This window comes from Triticum urartu, chromosome 2A, assembly GCF_056163025.1.
Source record: "Triticum urartu cultivar PI428250 chromosome 2A, HENAU_Tu73, whole genome shotgun sequence".
NCBI lineage: Eukaryota > Viridiplantae > Streptophyta > Magnoliopsida > Poales > Poaceae > Triticum > Triticum urartu.
Window position 1 is genome coordinate 764,360,824 of NC_141874.1, and position 13,153 is coordinate 764,373,976.

Genomic DNA, 13,153 nt, shown 5'->3' on the forward strand with positions numbered 1-13,153 from the left:
GGTAGCGCTGCCGCTAGCAGTGATGACCTGGGCTTCGGCGGTCTTGGCGGTGACGACCTCCGCGGTGCTCGACGTCCTGGCGCTTAAGCCTTGTGTGTGGTGATAATCCTTGTGTGTGGTGATGATCCTTGAGATGACTTGTGTGCGGTGATGATCCTTTAGATGACTTGTGTGCTTCTCTATATGCTTATGCTTATGTTTATGTTGATTGTGATGATGCTTATGCATATATTGTTGTGATGGTGCCGGATGATATCCCGTTGTGTTCTATATGTCTATTTCCATCATATATATCTGCTGATATGTGCTGTATGTTTGAATTGAATTGATCTGAAAACAAACAGAAAAAAGAAAAAAAATCAAATGCAAACTATGCCGACGGCTAGGCCGTCGGCATAGGGCTGGCGTGAGCTCCCAGTAGCTGACACGTGGCATCTATGCCGACGGCCTAGCCGTCGGCACAGTTTTTAAACTAAGCCGACGGCTAGGCCGTCAGCATAGATGCCACATGTCAGCTACTGGGAGCTCTGGAGGAAGGAATATGCCGACGTACCCCTGTCCCATGAGCAGCGTCTGGTCGCCACGTGGCACACCTAAGCCGACGGCTAGGCCGTCGGCGTAGTTTGAAACTAAGCCACGTTGTGTGCCATGTGGCGACCAGGCGTTGGGCAAACTTGACGGCAGCCGCCGTTAGGCGTGAACGTTGCCGACGGCCAGGGCCGTCGGCATAGATGTACGGCCCCCGTCGAGAATGCTACTATGCTGACGACTTTTCTATGCTGACGACCTCCCAGGCTATGCCGACGTATATGTTGCCGACGGCCCTATGCCGACGGGGGCCGTCGGCATAGATCTGTCCCGACGGGATTCAGGGCTATGGTCGTCGGCATAGGGGGTGATTCTGGTAGTGCATGGACAAGATGGTTTGGAAAGATTGGGCTCCCCCAAAAGTCAAGTTCTTTGCTTGGTTGGCTCTCCAAGACAGGATTTGGACCGCGAATAGATTGGCAAAGCGTGGGTGGCCAAATTGTGATCTTTGCCCACTTTGCAAGAGGGAACAAGAGAGTAGGAGTCACGTATTCTTCAAATGCCACTTCTCTAGAAGGCTTTGGTCCTTGGTGATTGACAAGTACCACGTCCCCGATTTCGTCATTTCCACTTGACCCTTGTTCGACTCGGTCCAATCTTGGTGGGCAAGTACTTAAGCCAAGGCATCCCTCACCATGCTTGTTTCATGGACAATTTGGAATGAGCGAAACGCACGAGTTTTCAGGCATAAGTGCGCCCCTCCGACAGTGCTGCTTTCCTCCATCGCCACCGAGGTTAACCTTTGGATCATCGCCGGTGCTAAAAAACTAGGGTCTTTGCTATTGTGCGAGTAATCCGCATGCCGTGTACTCTGGTTGTTTGTAACTAACTCTATTCTCTCTTATTTAATGAATGAGGCAAAGCTTTTGCCTCCGTTTCGGAAAAAAAGAAAAACAAAGAAAAAAAAAAGCAAAGCAAGCATTGGCCAAAAGAAAAGAAAGGATCTTGATGAGTTTTGTTTGCCACACGCACACTTACACACAGACACTCTGCTGCTGTGTCTGCTAAAGAGCAAAAGGGTACTATGGCAGAAGCAAAGCACCGCGGTAGAGCGGCCATGCGTGCGTGCGTGCGTCTTGTGTGAGCGCGCGTGAAATTATTAACAAAGGGTTCTTCTCTTCTTCTTCTTTACAGGCAGGCGATCTGTACGAGTTATCTTTGCTTTCTGCAGAACGAGTATCAATCGCGCGCTACTTAATCACTTGACAAGCTTTCCAATTACTTACTACCCAGTAGTGCAACTGTTACCCTCAATAGTGCAGCGTCTAAGCCCTCGGATATAACTACTACTGGTAACTTAACTCGATCGAACCATCCTGTGGCTGCCTACCTGGCTCCAACTCAGGCTCCTTTTTTCACATAGACCCCATTCGTCGTTAAGGAGCCGGCTGCTAGTGGTACAGACCTAGAGCTCCGTGGCACATGCATGCTGATGATAACAATCACTTATTACTCCCAGTGAGCGAGTAAGCGAGTGAACACTAGTATTCGTGCGTGCAGCAGCAGCAGCAGGAAAATTGATCCGTTGGTGTTTAATCTGTGGCAGGTAAGCTCGCCGGCGACACCACCATCTGTCATGCCACTGTGCATATGCACTGTTTCTCCATAGCATTTGCGATGATATTACGGTGTTGATCATGTCAAGCAAGTACCGCTACTGCTTGACTGCTTGTCCCATTTCGATCAAACGCATCGTCTTCTTTTTACTACACGTCTGCACCTTTGTTTTTCTCCGGCTCTGCTTTGCCTCCGTTTCGTAAAATTTCCAGCTGTAAAAAACTCACCTTTTTCATTGGGCGCATGCCTCTCCTTCATTGCCGCGCCTTTTGAATTTCGTCCATCCACTCATCTGGCCTGCTTTTTGTTGCTACTCCCATCCCATCCCGGTGTGTCACAGACTGTATCCCTCTTGCTTTATGTATGGATGCAAAGCAAAAGCAAGCTTTGGCTAAAGAAGAAGGAGGTTTGCTTTGTGTTTAAACAATGAAAGTTTTGTTTGCCACACGAACACACAGACGCACGTTGCTGATAAAGAAAGAGCAAGAGGATATGAATATGGCTCCATCGTTATTCTTTTTCTTCTTCTTCTTTTTCTTGGAGGCAGCAGCTCGCAGACTTGTATGTACATATGTACTCCTCTGGTCCATATTAGCTATGGCTGATTTAGTTGGATCACAGAAAGTACTCCCTCCACCTGGAAATACTTTATTAGAGGGATAAATAAAAACAAATTTATGTAGAATTAAAATACATCTAGATATATTTATTTATCTGAAAAGTATTTTCGGACAGAGTGAGTATTTGATTTGCAAATATTAATTAAGGCGGCTTGGTTAAACATTGGGTCAGACTCCGTCCTCAACTGCACTGCACTCGACAAGCTTTTTATTTGTTTATAGCATCTGTCAGTAACAATAACAGTTTCAGGGCCTCTTTGATTCGTAGGATTTTCAAAACGCGGGAATAGGAAAAATATGGGATTAGAGTGAAATGTCGTCTTGAATCCTATAGGATTGTAAGAGTGTTTGATTGTGCATAGAAAAAATGTAGGATTCTTTCAAAAAGGTTTGAGTGGATGGAATATTTACTATGAAATCTAGTGCAAATGAATCCTATGAAAAAATTCCTATGGTTACAATCCTACGAATCAAACAACCAAAATAGAAAAAAAATCCTAAGGATTAGAATCCTCCAAAATCAGTGTTGCTTGCAGGGATAAGAGATTTGTGCTTGGTAGTACTTTCAGACAGACTGGAGCAGTGCAGGGCTGGTTTTGTCTCTACCGCGCTTAAACCAAGCTTAGTAATTTGCTAGTAATTGAATCCTTCATCTTCCTGTATGCGAATTGAAGCAAGCAGCCGTGCACAGAAGTGGGTTAGATTACTTCTGACTCCGTCAGGTACCACTGCTAATCAATAGTGGAGTATCTCACTCGTCAGAGAGAATTAACTACCACAGTAAGTAGATCGATCATGACATGTCGTCATAGATTTGTTTTTTTGCCGTGAGGCCATTAGGAACCATTCCTCGGCCAAACTTTTCATACCTGCACAATACTTTTTTTGCGGGGTAATACCGGTACAATACTTCATCACATTTGATTCCAAAAAAGATTCAGAATTTTCTAACTTATTTTAATTTAATAAATTATTGGACGCATATAGGGTGCCCATGTACTAGGAGCACCAAGGTATTTCTCCTTTGTGCTCAGCCTTTTTTCTCGAAGCCTGCATTGTTAGGGCATCTCCAACACAGATCGCTGTTCGGTCCTCATGTTTGGTCCAGATAACTTTAGGTGCGTTAGCTCATATTGTGCTAGACATGGACCAACATCCGAAGTCTCCTAAACTGGACCAAATCAGGGGACTCTGACACTCGAGACCCATCCCAAAATGCCCCTCAAACCTCACTTTTGTTAGATGCCGACCCTCCTCCTCCACTAACTGTACTCACTCCCAGGAGCCCGACAAAGCCACCGCACCCTCCTGCTCACCGCCCAGGCCTTGCTGGACCTCTGCTGCATCACCCAGCCACCTCTCCGCCAAGATCGATGCCGCCGCCGCACCTCCTGTGTCCGTCCGTCTCCCCGGTACCCCCCACCCCTCCAGCCATTGGATGTAGAGACAATGTGGGAGATGATGACATGATGTGTGATCATACACAGCATAATTTGGAAGATAAGGGTGAGACAGTTCGCCATTTTTTCGATAAAGGGCGATTTTATTATCTCAAATGTAGCATCAAGCGGATACAAAGCATTATGAGTAACACCCGGCCTCTGCATAAGTAGGATGCACACGACCCAATATGAAGGTCTGACAAAAAATGATGAAAAAAAAAACCCGATAAATCGGCAACAGTAGAGCCCTATAGACCAACACTATGCCTATGTCGATGGAGGTGGTGGATCGATCCGAAGGTTATGTCGCCACCTATGTTAGGAAAAAACCTACATAGCCACCTGCTCCAATCGCATACACATCGCCATGTTTTGGATTTTGAACCAATGGATGAAACTGTCTAGCTTCCACAACATGAGGCGGAAATGTTTGAGCAATTTTTCTAGACGCTTCATCAGATTCGCAACAATGCCGTAAATTCCGCAAACAATATAACTTTTATGGCATATAATTTATATTTTACTACTTAAATCTGTATTAAAAATTTAACAAAAAATACAATGAGGCCCAATAAACCCGGAAAGTATTTATATACTCGCTTCATTTCCAATTTCTGTTACTTACTTGCCCTTGGGAAGCTAGCTAGTAACTGATGAGCCGTCCTTGAGATGCTAAATGTTGAATAATAGTTGAACATGGGGTAGATGATTTTGAGTTTGGGGTGGGGAGTGGAACGTGGTGCTGATTATGATGGACGGTGCAACAGGAGATGGTAGGATGGGACGAGAGAACCAAAAACTTTGGTCGCCTTGCCTCCAAATCATCTCCTGCACTGCAAATGTTTGTGTGTTACCGATGACTCAAGTACCACCAGGCTTGTTGCATTTCAATTAAGTGCACCCTCTTCTTTTTACTCAATCATTTCACACACCTCCGCTTTGCTTTGCGTCTATTCTTGGTAAAATTTGCAGCTGTAAAACCCCACCTTTTCATTGAGAGCATGCATCTTCTTTAGTACTGCATTAATTAAACCAGAAAAAGGCTCGAATCGTCACTCTCGGAGCTCCTCTATTTTAGCGTGACTGGCTCGTTAGATCTCACTGTCTCTTTTTGTGGCGTTTTGACCACTTCTGTGCTTCTTCTCTTGTTGGCTTTGTATGTCATGTGTTCTTTGATCAATTTGTATAATGATTTCTTCAGCACGTTGTATCGTTCGACCGTGTGGATTTTATACAAGTATAAAGTGGAGCGAATCGCCGTTTAGAGAGAGTTGGAAAAGAAACTCACGAGTGAGCAATCATCCGTCCATCTGGCCACGGTCATCAATCAATCTGGTGACAAGCTGGCCTTTAACTAATCAGCACAAGAGCCTACGATTAATGGCACGTATATATCTAATCTAATCCATGATGATTAGTGATGGTATTGCCAATTAAGTTGCGTCGTGTCAAGTCATGCTTGATGAGTTGATGTGATTTGCAAGAGGAAAGAATGTTCTCGCTCACTCAGGGACTATCTGTTTGTTCCTTTGGAGGTTCGACAGCCAGTGTCATTCTTCCTTTGCATGTGAATCTATCCATTCGAAGTGCAGTGCTAGTGAGGAAAAGGGTGAAGGGGATATACACCTAGTTGTAGTAACTTTTCCCAACAAAAAATGAAAAACTAGCAGTGACTTTTTTTTATTTTCACATGAGCTCGATCGGCAGAGAGAAAACACAAGCACTGCACTGCACTGACTGGAGCACTATCACACTATTCAAGTTTAATAACTTGCACGAGTGACCGTGGCGAGCGTGTTACTGTGCAACGGGAGTCTGAAAATACGTGATGAGCTGGAAGTTGCTTGGTGCAGGATCAAGACCATATTTACTACACGGTGCTGTTTCTGTGGCACATTGACTCATCATGCATGCATGCATGAAGATGCAATTCTTTTCTTTACCTTTCTTTTCAATGTAAAGTAAATATGGGCTTGCTCAAGAAACTAGCTACTTTTATGCACGCATGCTTGATTCTTCTTCTTTTTTCTTTGGAAGGAGGGAGAATAGGAAATTGCTCAAGAAACTAGCTACTTTGAGATTTCAGAAATTGCTATGGGCCTAGCCCATTAATTCTAACACCATTTTCTACGGAAAAAGGTTTCCCCCGCTTTATAAATAAAGTAACCATCACCGAACAACTGCAATCTGCCGATACAAACACACACACCACACACACCCAAGGAAGATACAAAGGCGCTGAAAACAGCAACACAACCCCAACAAAATCCAAGCAAACAACAGAAGAAACCAATAAGCACTACTACAAAGATGTCGGGGCCCTCAACCGTGGGCAAGCCACTGCGAAGAGGAGAAGCCGTGTAAGACGAACAATGAGCTCCAAGGCGGAGCCTTCGGCAAGGGCACGACACCATCACGTCGCCACCGCCCAATACAAGGATTAGGGTATCCTCCGGAGCACCCCGGCGACAGTGAGATGCCGCAACGGCGCCTTCAAGAAGGTGGCGACGTCAGAACACCGCCGCCGCCGGTCTGGCAAAGCAGAACGGGTTTTCACCCCGGCCAACACTCATCGTCACCGGATTGTGTTACGGACAACCGCAACGCCAGCATTGAACGACCCACCCCGGTCAACATGCCGCCCACACGACCATGGAGATCGGAAACCGCCCGAGCCGCGTGCTCCGCCGAAGAGCACCAAGGCTACCGCCACCAGGCCGCCACCACGGCATCCGAGCCCCACCCTCATCCAGGACACACCAAACCGACGCGGCTGATACATCTCCAACGTATCTATAATTTTTTATTGTTCCAAGTTATTATATTATCCATTTTGGATGTTTTATATGCATTTATACTATTTTATATGATTTTTGGGACTAACCTATTAACTTAGAAACCAGTGCCTATTTCTATTTTTTTCCTTGTTTTTGAGTTTTACAGAAAAGGAATACCAAACGGAGTCCAAACGACTGAAACTTTATGAAGATTTTTTATGGACCAAAAGAAGCCCACGGAGTATCGGAGATGGATCAGAGGAGCCACGAGGCATCCACAAGGGTGGAGGGCGCTCCCCCCCTAGGGCTCACCCCTGCCTTGTCGTCACTGATGAAGCTATGTACCTAGGATAGGGCATGGACCTGTCCTAAGTACCCTACCCAAGGACATCCCTAGAAGAAGTCACCTTTCAATCGACTTGGAGGTATCCCACTCAACAGATTCAAGACACTCGACCACGAAGCAATCACTCGACCAAATTCCAACCACTCGACTGCCAGGAGATCTAAAGTCACCCTGCGCGCAAACGGTCGGTCATTAAGTAGCTTTTATGGTCATCATAGCACTTTATTAGGGGCGTTACCAGTAACCCCCAGTCTTAATGTACTTTAAACCTTGCATTACTGAGGGCTGGAGGGGCCTGGCGAACTCTATATAAGCCACCCCCTCCTCAGTATCAAGCGTTCGCACCCCTGTTATTCATACACACATAATTCAGTCGACCGCCTCCGGGCACCGAGACGTAGGGCTGTTACTTCCTCCGAAAAGGGCCTGAACTCGTAATCCTCGTGTGCTTACAACTCCTCCATAGCTAAGATCTAGCCTCTCCATACATACCCCCCTACATCACTGTCAGAGTTAGAATCACGACAGTTGGCGCCCATCGTGGGGCTAGGAGTCTTAGCGCCTAGTTTGAGAAGTTGCGATTTTTTCCGATCTCCTTGATCATGGTTTCGGGCGGAGCTTTGGTGGAGGGCCGCGAGATCCGTCTCGGCGTGCTCACGTTCATCGCCGACGACTCCGCTTGGCTTCAGGAAGCTCCACTCGACGTCGACGCGCTCCCCGTCCGCGGGGCAACGCACTTTCGCGCATGTGTCCGTGGTGTCCTCCTGCGGCAGCCGTCGACCCAGTATCGGTCGGCTTCCATGGCATCTCCCCGCCCTGTTTCTCGCCGGCGCAAGCGCTCCGGTCGGTCGAGGCTTCAGAGGTGGGTGAGGCATGCGGTGGCCCGCCAGTCGGCCACCCCACAAGTTGCGGCAATCAAGCCCGATGAATCCCTCTACGGCCTGTTCGACTGGCTCCGCAGAGACCGCATCCGAATGCGACAGCAGTGACCCAGCTGCAGAGGTTCTAGTGATCGATGGGCCACATAGTCCTCCCGGTTTCCCCCGCGCTGACGGAAGCGCGGATGGGGGCGACCCGTCGCGTCCTCACGAGGAGTATCTCCCCGAGCCTCTCACGTCGTTGCAGCGGGAGGAGCTTCGCCGCCGGAACATGGATGCACTCCACACTCCTATCGTTGGAGAAACCCCCGAGGCCCGAGCCTTCGAGGACGCGCGCTTGGCTAACTTGGCCGAGCGCACTCGACTGGAGAATCTCCAGCGAATACTCGACGAGCGAGCGCGTCAACGGGCTCTAGAATCCAGTCGACGTCAACTCTTTCCGCCCCCGCAGGTATATCGTACTCCGATTCAGAATTTGGCGGCTGCGGCCCGCATAGCAGAGTCGATTCAGCCCTCCCAGTCAGAGGCTGGCAGAGGCTTGTTGCAAATCAGAGTGTTGCTCCGGGCAGTGGGAGACCAGAATTCCGCTGTTTCTCAGTCGTGGAACAGGATCCACAGTCGATCCGTTGCAGCGGATACAGTCCAGTAGGCTCACAGCCCAAGATCGCCTCCGAGGCATGAGGGACGTGGAGACCGGCGTGATCAGTACAGAAGGAATGAGCAGTATGATCACCGATTCGATCGTGATGATCGACGTCGAGTGCCAACCCCTCCCCCGAGGAGTGGATCATATGTGCCTCGACAGCAGGTTGACAGACGCCCTCATAGTGTTGGGCGGAGAATTCCAGTCGACCCCAGGGAACTAGGCTTTGATGCGAGATCCATTCTCGTTCAAGGTTTGGTCGACAGGAATAGAGCTCACCGAGAAGGCCACGACAGAGATGCGCCTACCAGTAGCAGAGTACATGTTTCAGGGCCGGAGTGTTTCAGTCGAGCCATCAGAGCCGCTGTAATCCCTCCCAACTTCAGGTTGGCGACTGGAGTTAGTAAGTTCACCGATGAGTCCAAGCCCGATACTTGGCTCAAAGATTACCGAGTGGCTGTCCTGATTGGCGGTGGGAACGATGAGGTAGCCATGAAGCACCTGCCTCTCATGTTAGAGGGCTCGGCCAGAGCGTGGCTGAATCAATTAGCACCCAGCAGCATTTACACTTGGGAGGATCTCTCCCGAGTGTTTGTCACCACATTTGAAAGAACATGCAAGCGACCTGCAGGCCTTACGGAATTGCGGTCTTGCATGCAGAAACCGAATGAAACTCTGAGGGATTACATCTAGAGGTGGATCACATTGCATCACACAGTTGAAAATGTACCAGATCATCAAGCAGTTTGTGCCATTAAAGAAGGCGTTAAGTACAGAGAATTGAATCTGAAGTTCGGTCGAACCGGAGAGATGTCTCTGAATCAGATGATGGAGATTGCCATCAAATACGCTAATGGTGAAGATGAGGATCGACTCCGGAGTGGCAAGCATAAAGCAGTCGCCCAGGAAACCGGAGGAAATTCCAGTCGGAAACAGAAGCGGAAAGCCGAGCCAGCCGCTCCTGGGGAGGCCCTGGCCGTAACCCAGGGAAAATTTAAGGGAAAACCCAAAGGACCTTGGAACCCCAAGAAAGTTAAAGACCAAGATGGAAATGATGTTTTGGATCTACCGTGTCACATCCACACCAAGAAAGATGAAGAGGGTAAACTCATTTACCCAAAGCATACCACTCGACAGTGTCGGCTTCTGATCCAGCAGTTTCAGGGCAAGCAGTCCAAAGATAAGAAAAAGGAGTCGGACAAAGTTGTGGACAAGGAAGATAGTGACGATGGGTACCCCCAGGTCAATTCCACCCTGATGATTTTTGCTGATGTTGAGAGCAAAAGTCGACTGAAGGTTATTAACCGTGAGGTAAATATGGTTGCTCCGGCAACACCCAATTATTTGAAGTGGTCCCAGACTGCCATCACATTCAACCAGTCTGATCACCCTACGCACATTGCCACCCCTAGGAGGCAAGCTCTGGTGGTCGACCCAGTTGTCGAAGGCACTCGACTGACCAAAGTCCTGATGGATGGAGGCAGGGGTTTGAACATACTGTATGCAGAAACATTGAAAGGGATGGGCGTTCCGATGTCTAGGCTCTGCACCAGTCACATGAGTTTCCATGGAGTCATTCCTGGGAAGAAAGCCGAGTCACTCGGCAAAATTGCTCTTGATGTGGTTTTCGGTGATTCCAAGAATTACCGCAAGGAAAAGTTGACATTCGAAGTTGTGGATTTCCAAAGTGCTTATCACGCTATTTTGGGCAGGCCAGCTTATGCACGCTTCATGGCTCGACCATGTTATGTGTATCTCAAATTGAAGATGCCTGGTCCCAAAGGTGTGATCACTGTTACAGGCAATCGGAAGAAAGCAGAAGAGTGTTTTCAGACAGGCTCAAAGATTGCTGACGCTCAGATGGCGGTGGTCGAGCTGCAAGAGTACCAGAAGACTGCAGATCCGAGTGAGTTGCTACGAGCTAAGAAGCCTGCTTCAGAATCAGCTTTTCAGTCGTCCGGTGAAATGAAGGCAGTTCACATTCACCCGACCGATCCAAACGCTGCTCCGACTCACATCTCAACGACGGTCGACTCCAAATAGGAAGAAGCGCTCATCTAGTTCCTCCGTGAGAACTGGGACATCTTCGCATGGAAGCCTACTGACATGCGTGGAGTTCCCAGGGGGCTGGCTGAGCACTGTCTACGAGTCAACCCAAAATTTAAACCTGTGAAAGAACATCTTCGACGGTCCGCCATCCAGAAGAGGAAGGCCATTGGCGAGGAGGTGGCTCGGCTCTTAGCAGCGGAGTTCATCCGAGAAATTTACCACTCCGAGTGGCTCGCCAATGTTGTCATGGTCCCCAAGAAGGACAAGTCACTTCGCATGTGCATTGATTTCAAGCATATCAATCGGGCCTGCCCGAAAGATCATTTTCCTCTCCCCCGCATCGACCAGATAGTCGACTCGACTGCGGGATGTGAGCGTTTGTCTTTCCTAGACGCCTATTCCGGGTACCATCAGATCCGTCTGTACGGGCCCGACAAGATCAAAACAGCTTTCATCACTCCATTCGGGTGCTTCTGTTATGTCACCATGCCATTCGGCCTCAAGAATGCCGGAGCCACGTTCATGAGGATGATTCAGAAGTGTTTGCTCACTCAAATCAGTCGGAATGTGGAGGCATACATGGATGATATTGTGGTCAAGTCACGGAAGGGTTCCGACCTGCTGACTGACCTTGCTGAAACCTTTGCCAACCTCAGGAGGTATGATATCAAGCTCAATCCGTCAAAGTGCACGTTCGGAGTTCCAGGTGGGAAGTTGCTCAGTTTTCTCGTTTCCGAACGGGGAATCGACGCCAATCCTGAAAAAATTGGTACTATACTCCGGATGAAACGTCATGTGTGTGTGCATGACGTCCAGAAGCTTACAGGATGCTTGGCCGCTTTAAGTCGATTCATCTCTCGCCTCGGTGAAAAGGCATTGCCTCTTTACCGACTGATGAAGAAGTCCGACAAGTTTGAGTGGACTCCAGAAGCTGATGCAGCATTTACAGAGCTGAAAGCTCTGCTCTCCACCCAGCCGGTGCTTGCTGCCCCAATCAGCAAGGAGCCTTTGCTGATTTACATTGCAGCCACAGGACAAGTTGTCAGTACAGTACTTACGGTCGAGCGGGAAGAAGAAGGAAAGGCCTTCAAAGTTCAGCGCCCAGTATATTATGTTTCTGAAGTTTTGACTCCTTCAAAGCAAAGATATCCTCATTACCAGAAGCTTGTATATGGGATTTATATGACCACGAAGAAGGTTGCACATTACTTCTCTGATCATTCCATTACAGTCGTCAGCGACGCTCCACTATCAGAGATTTTGCACAGTAGAGATGCAACTGGTCGAGTGGCCAAATGGGCGATTGAACTTCTTCCCCTAGATATCAAGTTTGAGGCAAAGAAAGCTATCAAGTCCCAAGCAATTGCAGATTTCGTCGCCGAGTGGATCGAACAGCAACTTCCGACTCAAGTTCACTCGGAGCACTGGACCATGTTCTTCGATGGATCTAAGATGTTGAATGGTTCCGGTGCTGGGGTAGTATTGGTTTCCCCCCGAGGAGATAAGCTCAGATATGTTCTCCAGATTCACTTCAATTCCTTCAATAACGAAGCAGAATATGAAGCACTTTTGTATGGGTTGCGCATGGCCATTTCACTCGGCGTCCGTCGCCTCATGGTCTATGGCGACTCAGATTTGGTGGTTAATCAGGTGATGAAAGAATGGGACATCAGAAGTCTAGCTATGATTGGTTATTGCAATGCAGTGAGAAAGTTAGAGAAGAAATTCGAGGGGTTAGAGCTTCAACACATCGCCCGACTGAAAAATCAAGCGGCTGATGATTTGGCAAAGATAGGCTCCAAGAGAGAAGCCATCCCCAGCAATGTGTTTTTGGAACACATCCACTCGCCATCAGTCCAAGAAGATCCTTTTACAAATGAAGCCCCGCAGCCAAAGAGTGCCACTGATCCGACTGAAGTTGAAATTCCGGCAGTGGTCGACCTAATCATGGAAGTTTTGGCAATCACCCCTGACTGGACGATACCGTACATCGCGTATATCCTGAGAAAGGAACTCCCGGAGGACGAAGAAGAGGCTCGATAGATCGTCCGTCGATCCAAGGCCTTTACAGTCATAAAGGGACAATTGTATAGAGAAAGCGCGACTGGAGTCGGTCAGAAGTGTATGACACCAGAAGAAGGTCAGATAATCCTTGATGATATCCACTCGGGGACCAGTGGTCATCATGCGTCCTCTCGGACCATTGTGGCTAAAGCATACCGAGCGGGATTTTACTGGCCAAGAGCGAATGAA